Source organism: Vigna unguiculata, chromosome 5, assembly GCF_004118075.2.
Source record: "Vigna unguiculata cultivar IT97K-499-35 chromosome 5, ASM411807v1, whole genome shotgun sequence".
Lineage (NCBI taxonomy): Eukaryota > Viridiplantae > Streptophyta > Magnoliopsida > Fabales > Fabaceae > Vigna > Vigna unguiculata.
The window spans coordinates 11,544,824-11,557,779 of record NC_040283.1 but is presented as its reverse complement, the minus strand read 5'-3'; the positions used below and the strand labels follow the sequence as shown (position 1 = coordinate 11,557,779).

At 31.6% G+C, this 12,956-nt stretch overlaps 1 long non-coding RNA gene across 1 annotated transcript; it reads right to left on the bottom strand.

Moving 5' to 3' along the window:
- Nucleotides 1-1,026: 1,026 nt before the first annotated feature.
- On the bottom strand, nt 1,027-2,509 carry LOC114183801. Its single transcript, XR_003604519.1, has 2 exons — nt 2,306-2,509; nt 1,027-2,009 (listed from the first exon to the last, which is right to left on the bottom strand). It is a non-coding gene; the product is annotated as an uncharacterized LOC114183801 (long non-coding RNA).
- Between the last annotated feature and the right edge of the window lie 10,447 nt (nt 2,510-12,956).

Here is a 12,956-nt window from a genome sequence, read left to right as displayed (position 1 = left end):
ACTGGCTCACTTAATTAAAAAAAAAAAAAACACAATTTTTTTCTTCAATCTCAAGAAAACTAAATTATAATTCCGATTAAAATCTAAATAAACTTCAATACAATCCAAATAAAATCCCAAATTATGTTAAACTCCAAATGCAAACCAAAATCACAAAAATAAAAATTACTATCTAACATCAAATCATTCTTGTCACTTATCAAACTATAGTATTAGAGTCTTGAATGGATAAATCTACAACGTATTCATCTCTTGAAGCATCTTCTTTATCCCCGTCTACAATAAAACAAAACAAAAATAATGTTGACTAATAATATTAAAAGATTAAGTATTAAATCATTAAATTAATTTTATAGTACTGACAATAATGTTACCTGTTAGTTCAAAACTATGCCACCAATTTTGTGTTAAAATGAGTGCTTCAACATTTTCTAGAAGAATGAAAGAACAATATTTGGTTAGCACATGAGAACCAAGACTAAAAGCAAACTCACTAGCAATATATATATATATATATATATATATATATATATATATATATATATATAATATTTAAAATTTATTGGTGGGTTGGTGAGTCAACCCGACTCATCACAGGTTCAACCCGAATGAGTCGGGTTCTTAGTGGGTTGGGTTCATTTTTAACCCGTATTAAAATTTGTAATTTTTTTTCAACCCAACCCGACCTGAACCTGTGATGAGTCAGGTTGGCTGGCGAGTTATAACCCATTTTGACAAATCCATTTTAACCTAGTTAAGTTAACCTTTTTTGACATGTCGAATGCATTTCATATTAGAAAATGTGTTGGACACCTCAAAAAAAGTTAAGGGTAATTGGATTTAAATAACTATATTCATTCATTTTAAAGTTTAAAAAAAGTGTATCAAAGTTTTGGATAAGACAAATTTCAAGTTTGAATAAAAAAAATTCAGAGACTAAAAATATACTTGATCCTTGTTTACGTGGGGTGACGTCTGTTGACTAAAACATCTAATTAAATGCATTAGAATTAATTAATAATTATCTTGTACAAGGTAACTAAGAAGCTTTATTTGTGAAACTATACAATTGTGTACTGCACTTTTGAAATTCCTTTAAGAGAGTCTAAAGCTTTACATCTCTGAACACCAAGTTGTGTTTAATTTGAAAATTAGGTCAGAAGAATTTAAACTTTTCAAGTTGAAAATTTTTGTGAATGATCAGAATCCAAGTACCCTTCTGGGTGACTCATTTATTTTTGGAGGATGATGGAGAGGAAAAACCAGTGAACTTCTTCTCCAAAGTTATGCTTTCAAGGGATTCAGAGCAACTCCAGTGTCTTCTCTTTTAATGTATACAGAGGCCATGCTTGTATTCTTCTTTATCTCTCTCTTCATTTCTTGTCAAATTCCATTATGTAGAATAGCAATATTGAACTATTTGCTTCAATCAGTCTTTGTTTCGTAGGTTGTAACAACTGTTGGTTGGTTGGTTCTGCTCGTGAGATGCCTATCAATCAATATTGTGTCAAAGTAATTGGCTTTTAAATCATTGAACTTGTTCTGTACCCTCTTTCAATTACTTGATCTGATTAACCTGTATTTTTGTGTTTTCTTTTCTTTGATCATTCTTATTTTATGCAATTCTTACTAATTCAATGTTAAAATCATATTTTGTGCCTATTTCATGACAGAGACATACTGCTGATAATGCAGTGTTTTTTCTCAAACGTAGTCTTTTTGTTGGCTTAAGATTTCGACATTGATACGACACCTTCAGTGATCTGACCGTATATTGTTAAAAATTTAAGTGTGAGTATAAGTTTTATATTGGTTAGAAATGAAAAAATAGAACATTATATAAGAGAATAAAGATTCATAAAACTATTATCTTGAGATTTTGGGTTGAGAGTGGTGTCAATGTCTTATGTGATTGGGCTCAGATCTCGTTGATGTTGTATATTCCTGATGAAACACTTTCTATAAATCTAACATGTGTGTGTGTGACATAGAGGATACCTAGCATGAACCTGACAAGAAAGCATGATTTGATTGAGTCAAAACAAGCATATAAGTTGTAAATATTGTTGTAAAAAGCTAATTAGGAGCAGCAGCAAAATGAATTTTGTACCAGATGAATAATCACTGTCATTAAATTGTTTGAGTAGAATCAAAAGATTCAGAATTACCAAGAAAATTCTAAAGAGCAAATAGCCCACGATACAAGAAAAGTAAGAGAAGAGAAAATATTAAGTAAAGGTATATTATAAAAGAGAGAACAATGCAGACAATTAAAATTATGAAGTAACAGTGGAAAAAAGCCTACCTCATCTGTCAGAAACCAAAATTATGGAGTGGTTGATTCCTTTAAAACTATGGATTGGACAAGTAGCAACCAAATTCTTCAATGTCATCACCCAAAAATTACTTGCAATTGCAGTGAGTCGTCCAAACCATAGTCCTAAAGAAACATGCCACTCCAAGTATAGAATAGATCTATCTTTTGCATTCACATCCAAAAGCCATTCATTTATGTGTGAGCTAGTTTGTACTGCACATTAGTACTCAACAAAATTAGTTATCTTGTTTGTACTCCGCGCTTCACAAACGCCTCTGTACTGGTCAACTAAGGTGATCTGTACTAACATATACTATTAATGGGACCCATCATTATAACTTAGGTTAAAATAGATATGTGGTCTCTATTTTCTTTTAGTTTTCTCATCTTAATTCTAATATTTTTTTAAGATTAAATATGTTTTTAGTTTTTTAAGTTTAAGTGAATTTTGGAATTAATCTATTTTCAAAATTTTTGACTAATTTAGTCCTTTATCTTTAAAAACGCATGGATTTAGTTATTTTAATCAAATTTTGTTAAGTTTATATGATGTTTCAAGCATATTTCATAATAGTATTTGACACATTTTCGCTTTGATGTTAACTCAAATTTTATCATAAAACGCGTTTAAAATGTCAAATAAATTTAACAAATTTTGATATTTGGTTAAAAGGACTAAATCCATGCATTTCTAAAGTTTGAAGACTAAAGTAGGCTAAAGTTTCACAGAGGGACTAATTCAAATTTTCACCGAAAGTTAAAGGACCAAAAACATATTTAACCATTTTTATTCAATCAGGTCATATTTTTCGTCAATTTTGTTCAGTTTGGTCTTTTTTTTTCTACCACTATTTAAATAATTAACGGTCATGAACAATGACTACCACATGTCACTCCGTGATTTTACTGGTTTTTTTATATTTTTTTAGTTGTTTTTATTGTTATAAAAATGTTCACGTGTCAACTCAACCGCGTGTCACGTGTCAGAGTTTATATTCAATTTGGTTCCTATATTCGTTATTTTTGTTTAATTTAGTCCTAATATTTTTAAAATGAAACAATTTTGTCCCTCTCCAAATAGAGACCAAATTTAATTTGTATATAAATATGTTATAATAATGTTTTTATTAAAATTTACATTTTTATTAAAAAATTAAAAAAGAATTAAAAAAACAAAAAATTACGACGTGACACATGACCATCACTGTTCATCACCGTTAATTATTTAAGTGGCATTATAAATTCACAAAAATAAAATTAGGACCTGATAGAATAAAAAGACAATATTATAACTAAAATGACAAAACTAAATGAAAATAGGGACCAAATATATATTTTAATCTATAATTTATTAACACCATCACTGCATCCAATCATCATAATTGGTCAAGTGTTGCAAACATGTTTATTTTTAAATTTTAAAATCATTTGTTAGGTTATACATAGTGTGTAAAAACATTTTTCAAGAGGGGTTTTGAACATGGTAGAAAGTTGTGTGTTTCTACCTTCATTCCTTGGTTTTGTTTTTTGGTATAATAAACAAAATCTAATCCTTTTCTGAAAAGGAAGATATCTTTTTCTTCAAGTGGTAGATATAATTTCAAGAATCTGTTTCAGAATTCATTTTCTCACTACATCTTCTTGAAGTAACCTAAAATCCTTTTTCATTTTACTTAATGTTGTCATTTATGTCATTCATTTGTTTGTTTTGTGTTGTTGTTCTTTGTTTAATTTTGATTTCACTTACTTTTATGGTACTTTTATACCTCACAAATATTTATGTTTAGATAAGAAATTGGGTTAACTATGTTTTATGTCCTCAAACTATTGAGCGTTTTTGGTTTTGGTCCCTCCTTCAAACTTTAATCTATTTTGGTCCCTCATCTTCTGAAACTCGTGGAATTGGTCCCTATTTTAGCACGCCATTAGATTTTTTTTTGAGCTGGCAAACGGAGTTCCATGTCACCCGTTATTTTAAGGGTCAATTAAGCTACAGTGAAACGTGGCAAAATAAAAGTTAATTACTTTATTTTACTCATAAGCTTGTTATACAGGATTTGAACCCTAATATTGCAATTGGAGGATTGGAACGGGATTGGAACAGTGGTAATGTGCTAAAGAGTGTGACTGAAGAGGAAGATTGGTTCGTGTTGGGGAAACTAAGGCAACAACAATCATCTGGAGTCAGTTATGAAGAGTGGAAGCAAAGGTTTCAATTTTACGCAGAGGAAGATTGGTTCGAAAATGTCGCAGAGTTGTGGCTCGTCTTCGGAAATAGCATAAAAAGTATGTGGGTGTGAGGAAAGATTATTGCTCCTAAAGGCAACTACTGTGAAGAATAAGGGCAGATTGTTTTGGAGATGTAGAAATTGGGCTGTAAGTATATCAATTTCCATCACTTTTGCTTGTTATTTATGTACGAAAATGCTATAATATTTTCGTTTTGCAGTCCAATTCACACTGCAACTTTTTTGAGTGGGTTAAAGAAGATGAATCTGAATTCGAAGGTAAAGAATCTGAAATTGAAGCGAACAACGGAAAAATAGTAGAGGAAGATGAAGTTTGCTTAGATAGGGACAAAGTTATCCTAGAATTGACAAAGAGAAATGAGAAGTTGAAGAAGAAATTGCAAACAGAGAGAAGATTAGGGAAATTCCTGCAATTTTTATTTCTTATGTCGTGGGCGTTTACAGTTTTATTTGTGGTTATGTTCTTGTTGAAGGTGAATTGTAATTAGGTTAGGTATGGAGTTGTGAGCTGTGGCAGTGAAGGTTTTTATGTTTTAGGGGTTGTTTTAGATAGGTATTGTATTCGTGGGAATTTGCTATTAATGAAAGAATTGGTGTTCCATTTTACTTCGTTTAATTGGTGTTCTATTACCCTTGTGGTATTAACAATCTGTTGGCCATTTTTTTATCCGTTTTGGTAGCTTTATTTACATACTGGTTAGTTTTAAATATGCCTTAAACAAACATATAATTATTTACATATTGGTTACTTCTTTACTAATTTGAAATTTTTGACAGTTTGAACCAAACATATATTTTGAATTGATGAAAATGTGGTCCCTGCATCATATGAATTAAACAACTACTAAGTCATTACAAAAAGCCATATAAAGTGGACATTGATCAAAATGTGGTCCATGCATCAAAAGTGGTGCCTATAACAAAAGATGGTCCACCACATGCCTACCCACCGCTATGGTGTTCCATTAGTGGGGGACAATAATCCATTCATGTACACAAAAAAAAACAAAGTTTTCACTTAATCCAACAAACCAACTACAAAGTTACAATTAATCAAATCACGTGGGTTGTCCAGTGGGTGCAGTGCTACTTGCTTGGGACCCTATAACTTGTGGAGTTGAGTTTGTTGTTATTGTAGTTGCTCGTTGCCTGCTCGTGCCAGCCAAAGATGAGGATCTCTCCCTCCTACGAGGCATCTGCCTTCTTGCTTGTGCAGAATTGCTACATCCAGCTTCAGTTGCTGCTGCTGCAGGGATGTTCCTAGTGTGTTCCTTTGTGTGTTACTCTGTGAAATGGGTATTGTAATTATTTTGAATATTGTATAACATAATAAAGATAGAAAACTGGATTAAATGTTACCTGTCTGGTTGTTCTGGTTGTGTTTCTCTTTCTGCAGGTCCTGATATTATGGCCAAACTGATTACATCTTGTACACTTCATGGCAATATTTTTCTTACTTATCTTTGAGTGACTAACATGTTCATCTGCTTCCCTCCTACGTAGTTTCTTGGGTCGTCTTGGTGGTGTTTTGTAGATAGGTGGTAGCAGCTCTTGGAAATCACTTTTAGGCCACATTTGTTGTCCATTTATGGGGGTTATTTCAAGTCCATAACAAGCCAGATATGCATTTTTCTTGTAATAGGGATGAACATAATCCTTAGGATTTTCTATCTTGTACTGAATTGCAGCCACTGCATGCCTACATGGAATCCCAACCAAATCCCAGAAATAACAACTACAGCTATGTTCAGTTAGGTCGACAATAAATTTTTCCATGGTGAACCCCTGAGTCACTTCAAACTTTGCCCCCCCTGCCCAGACTGGAATCCAATTTGCACTTTTTTCAATTTCCTTATCTAGTCTTTTTTGAGGTTTAGGCATCACATTTGCAGTATATAAGCTACATTTGTGTCTTAGGGATGCAAACCTTCCCATGATGTATGATCTAATCCACTCCATCATAGTTATGATAGGTTTATCTCTAGCAATCAGAATTGAACTATTGAAGGATTCAGATAAATTATTCATCAACACATCACACCTAGGATACATACTAAATTCATGTTTGCACCAACATTTCCTAGGTATTTGAAGTAACCAGTTATAAGCATCAGGATTAATTTTCTGCAACTCACCCATTTTTTTTCCCAAGCTTGATAGAAGGTAGCCTTTGCAGCCCCCATTATAAGGTCTCGGATGACAACTCCTCCACCAAATCTCTTTTTAAAATTACTGTAAAGGTGTCTCAAACAGAACCTATGCTCCACTCCTTCCAATATCTCATCAAAAAATGTCATTAGTCCCTGCAAAGAATACAATAATATTGCTATCATGTCAATTAAGATGTATGAAACAACAAAATTAAAACTATTTCAGATTATGTTTACCTTCTGTTGATCCGAAATGAAAACCCAACGATTGGATTGGATGTCCCCAATATCTTCCAATAATAATGATAGAAACCATCTCCAGGTTTCTTTGCATTCATTTTCCACCACTGCAAAGGCTAATGGAAAGTACTGATTATTCGGGTCTCTACCAACTGCAACCAATAATTGTCCACCATAGGTTGTCTTTAAATGACAACCATCTACACCAATGAAAGGCCTACATCCAGCCAAGAACCCCTGCTTACAGCCATCTAAACACATGTAAAAAGATCCAAATCTTGGTTGCAAAGTGGGAGTGGGTTGGTTAATTTTGATTTTAAAGGTTCCAGCCTTTACTCTTAATAACTCAGCCACATAACCATAAAGCAGAGCATATTGTCGTTGACCATCTCCCACCATGCAGTCCATTGCAATCTCCTTTGCTCTGGCAGCTCTCCAAGGTGTTACCCCAACACTATAATTCTTTCTAACTTCATCAATTATTTGGTTTACAGTCATGTTCCCCACATCTAAAAATTTGTCCAACAATACCTGTGCAATCCAATCTTTATTTGCATTCTTGTTGAACATAACCCTCCCACATCTATGACTGCCAACAAGTGTCTTCACTCTAAAGGTTTGGCTACCACCAACCTTGCTCACCATTATTAGAAAGCCACATTTCTTTTTACAAACAGCCCTTACTCTTCTAACATCATTCTTCACAAATTTTATTTCCTTCCCATTCAATACACTATGCTCCATAAGGGCATGCTTGAAATCCTTCATGGAACAAAATTCCATCCCTAATCTGAATTTGAAGTTCTTGTTCATATCTTCAGCATTATACTTCACAAATTTTGGCACTCTATCACTAGCACCTTGGTCACTATCAACATCAGAGCATAGTTGCTCACTATCGTATTCTTCATTGATCTCATGTTGTCCAACGCAGTCATTAGTCACAAATGACCCTTCATCAACATTTCTCTTTTTCCTACCTGAATTGGACTTTGCTTTCAATCTATTCCACCTCTCCAAAACCTGCTGAAAATTTCTTCGTGGCACATTATCCATGCCAAACCCATCATCATCATCAGCAACCCTTTCTTCTTCACTCTCATCAAGTCTATCTCAAACCTCTTCTTCCCTACCATCTTCTCCCCTCACCTCTTCTCCCCTCAGTTCCTGTCCTCTAACCTCTTCTTCCCTCACCTCTTCTCCCCTGAGTTCCTGTCCCCTAACCTCTTCTCCCCTAACCTCTTCTTCCCTAACTTCTTCCATAACCTCTTCTCCCTCAACCTCTTCTTCCCTAACTTCTTCCATAACCTCTTCTTCCCTAACCTCTTCTTCGTCCCCCATTACCACTTTATCAGCAATCACTTCCTCGACAACCTCTGGCTGTACAACCTGTTCTTGTCCCGCCTCTTCGCCCACTCCTTCAATACACTTAATAATTTCTGGCATACTAGGAAGATGCTCCACGTACAGTTCAACTTCTTCTTCATTATCATCTGCATACTTAGCTAGGTTCAATGCTTCCTTATCATCATTCAGTAGCCTCAGATTGTTGTATAGGCTTTCGGATGAACCCTTCCACCATAGTCTAACTTCACCACCGTACTTGAATTCTTTGACTATACCCAATGCTTCGAAATACGACCAACGATCAGGATCAATGCACTTAACAACATGTATTTCTCCACCAACATACTTCACACCCCTCTTCTTTTCAAACCTTCCCATATGATACAAAACGAGATCAAAACCCATCTCGAACCCTACATTGCAAACCAACAGTAAAATCACTTCGATTAAAACCAAATGGAACTACACAGAGAAAAGAAAAAATGAAACCAAAAAATAACCACTTACCTCGTCGAAGAAATACGCGACACGAACCCACCAATCTGTCTTCGAGTTGCAAACCAAAACCCCCAATTTTGTTTTCGAAATCAAAACCCTATTCCAATTCGCAGTCACACTTTAAAGCTTCTTTTCCAAAAGATCAGTTCCACTACCACTATCATGCAAGGCAACCTGGGTATCGAAAGGGTCGTTTCCAATCTTTTGTACACTTTCTGATTAACAAAACCAAAGCTTCACACTCACTCCAGTTTACTTTTCATCGTCCACGTTTGCAATGTAGCTCAAATCTGTCTTAAGGATAATGTATGACCTGGAACTCCGTCTGCCAGCTCAATAAAAAACTAACAGCGTGTTAAAATAGGGACCAATTCCACAAGTTTCAGAAGATGGAGGACCAAAAACGCTCAATAGTTTGAGGACGTAAAACATAGTTAACCCTAAGAATTTTTTTCCTATTTAAGAGAACCTCTAATGTAAGAAATTTACTCAAATTTTAGGAGACCCTTCTTTTTGCCTATTTAAGATAACCTCTATTGTAATTACAAAGATTTTTTTCTACAATTATTTGATCTAAAACTTTCTCACCACAATTTTTCGTAGCATTGATGTGAGTAATGAATTAGGAAGGTTGTTTTACAATCCTTTCTTTTATTTTCTTTGTTAAGTGTCTTTTGTGCAGTTGTGAAATATTTTGGGTAACATTCTTCGACAATCTCTGCAACATTTTGATAACCAAAAATCGCCTTCATTGGTACATGTCACCGATCCCAATTCTTTCCAGAACAAGAAGATTACTAGTTGAAAAACTTGCACTAGTTGGCTCCATCAAAACCTTGGTTTTTGATACTAATTTGTTAAAACTCAAACAGAGCAAACACGTTAAAGTGGGAAGCAAACAACTGAAACTTCATATTGGAAATGAGAATAACATCTAGAACAATAGAAAAATAACAAACACATATTTATATGCTATTCGAATCACATTCTAAAGAGACAAAGACTATCGGTTTAATGGTTAATTAAATATTTAAAAGATTATAACATTCATGGTAAAAAAAATGAATTTCGTGATTTAGGAACAATGAATTGTTTTACTTTTCTTCAAAAATATGCTTGTATCACGCACTAAAAAAGATCATTTATTTTTCGTTTACATTTACCTTAATTGATTTAGTCATCTATTTACATGATTTGGAAGTTCTAATATTTACTTGTTTACACTTTCCTTTAATTTTACTATTTTATTTTATAACTTTTCCAATTCACTTATTTTATTTTGGTGTATTTTTAATCAAATATAAGTATTAGTTCAATAAGTAATGAATGAAATTTATATAATACTAGCATAAACACATATGTTGTCGCGCCTGTATGTACAAATTTTTTAAACATGCGTGATATTATATTAGTAGGTAATAATATTGTAATGTTATTAAGTTAATATATAAAATAAACCTATATTTATTAAAAATAAAGTGAAATATATAAAAAATATGAGAGAATAACTATTGATAAATAGGAAAAAAAGAAAAAAAAAATAGAGATAGACAATTTTATAAAAAGCTTGTTAAAATAATGGTCAATTCTCAAAAATTTAATAAATAATTATATTTTAAAGGATAAAATTGAAATTTTAAAATATAGACACAAAAAAGGAATCCCCTTATTTTATTGTTATAGATAATCCTGAAAACTCAAGCATATTTTCGTGACTTGTCTTTACAAATTGAACTTGTGGAGATTAAATGTTTTATTAATGTAAATTTAACATATTCAAATTGAAAATAATAAATATTTTAGCTTAAACAAAAAAAATGGCAAAATTTATTTCGTTTTGATTTAGAAATCTTGTATCGATACAAATTATAGAAAACAATAATAATGTATTATATTATATACTTACATAATAGATTACACATAATTTATAATTAATTGTATATGTCAAAATTTATCAACTTACCATTCTTCTGAATGGATTACGTCCTCAAAACTATTTTCATTAAAATAACAACGTAAAAGTACCATACATTTTACATTACAGTAAATCTTATTTAATTATAAAATAAATACACTTTAATGATCACTTAAATTTGAAATTGGAATCTATATTTTATTCTATGAAGTTAGTTACAATCACAAACTTGTTACTTCTTTCCTATTTTTTTTTTACCTTTTTTTAATACAAATAACTTTACTTTCACCTTTTTTTTTTCCTTACTTTCTCGTCTCTCAATCCAAATAAAAACTTACGACATAAGCCACAAATGGAATATACTAATGTAATAATTCATGAGAAATAGTTGTCGTTCTTCTTTTGTTTGGGAAAAATAATTAATAACCATGTAGAAACGTGTATCTGTGAAGTGACGTACTATCTACTTCTTTTTATTCGATAACGTACTATTTAATAACCCTATTGATTCGAGTTTTTTTTATGCTTTAAAAAAAAGTTTACTACTATTTCAGTATTACAATAAATAATACTTATAACTATTACTTATTAACGAAAGGTCAAACTCCAATTTAAATATTATTTATTTAATGTCTATAATATAATTTTATATGTGATATTTTAAGAAGATTTGTTGATCGGCTTTAAGAAGATTTGTAAAATAAATTGTATGTATTTTAAAATTAATATTTGAGACTAAAATAGTTGTTTCAAATTGTATAAGAGATGTAAGTTAAAGAAAAATAGGTTACAAAAATTATAATCAATATTCAATTATTTTATAAAAATTATAAATATTGGTTTCAAAATTCACAATAAAAAAACATTGCTTATAATTTACTAATAACATCTATTATTATAAAAGGATGATGAGAGAGATAGGGAAAAAGTGAAAGTGATTCAAAAGTATCAATAGTAAAAGAAAACAATGAGTGAAAATGGTTAAAGAGATAGATAAGATCCATCATATTTTTTCCTACACATTCTTCAAAAAGCATTGATTATGTTAAAAGTATTTTTATTTCTAACGTATGAGTTTCCATGACCTATTCTTCTTTTGTTTTAAGGGATTTTTAAAGTTTTTATAATGATAATAATAGATATTAATAAAAATTCTAGATATTCTTAATGAATAATAATAATTATGTTTATTATCACCAAAAAATATTTTTTATGATTTCCTTTTGTTTATCTTCGAAGAATAATTTTTCATCTCTGTTTTCCTCTTTTCTCACATATTCATGTCGTTTTTTCATATACTTCATATCCTTCTGTTTTTGTTTTCGTGGCAACCTTTATTCGAGTCACAAACTTTTGTTTCTTTCCTTGAAAAAAAAAATCAACATAGGCCAGGCTATATATATATATATATAAACAAAATCAACATAGGCCAGGCTATATATATATATATATCAAAAAGAATGAGAAAAAAAGAGTAAGACAGAAAGAAAAGAAACATGGCCTCATCAAAACTTTCTATTTAAAAAAAACAAATAAAATTAAAGGAGATAATTGAGTTATCTAATTCATGATAAAAAAAAGATTAAAATAAGAGCAAATTGTCATGAAAATATATTTCTATAAAATCTTATTAATAGGAGAACCAAAGTAATTGACAGCATTTATTTACTCAAATTAAAGCTAGGTTTACATGAACTAAGCTCTTCTATTTATAGGAGAAAAAGAGAGTTAGGTGTCTTCAAAAAGTAGAGGGAATTTCTAGTTTAGAAAGTTGAAATTTGGAGTAAAATGAAACATGTGAAAAGTGTGACTTGCCACTTGAGCAAGTCACATTTTCCTTGCACATAGGCATACAAGACAAGCTTGGTGAGCAAGCTAAACGCATGAAAGATCTAGAATCTTCAGCTTTGTGCATGTTCCACATGGCCCAAAGTAAAGCCTAACTCCCTTTGGTCCAAAATGCTTCTAAGACCCAAAACTTTCTCCTATGCCTAATACATGATTTAAAGAAGATCCTATTCTACTGGGTCCATAATACAAAGTCCAAAAAAAATCTCTTAATCTAATATATATAAAGGTAGACACTTAGGCTAGGTCTTCACATCTTCCTTGATTCAACTAAACTTCAACTTGGACCTAACATGCATAGATGAGACCCAATCTTCTTGTATTCTCCTAGTTGTAGCTCTAATTGTAGGTCTTTTAGCTAGAAGTATCTTATCACATTCCCTCTTTTAGCA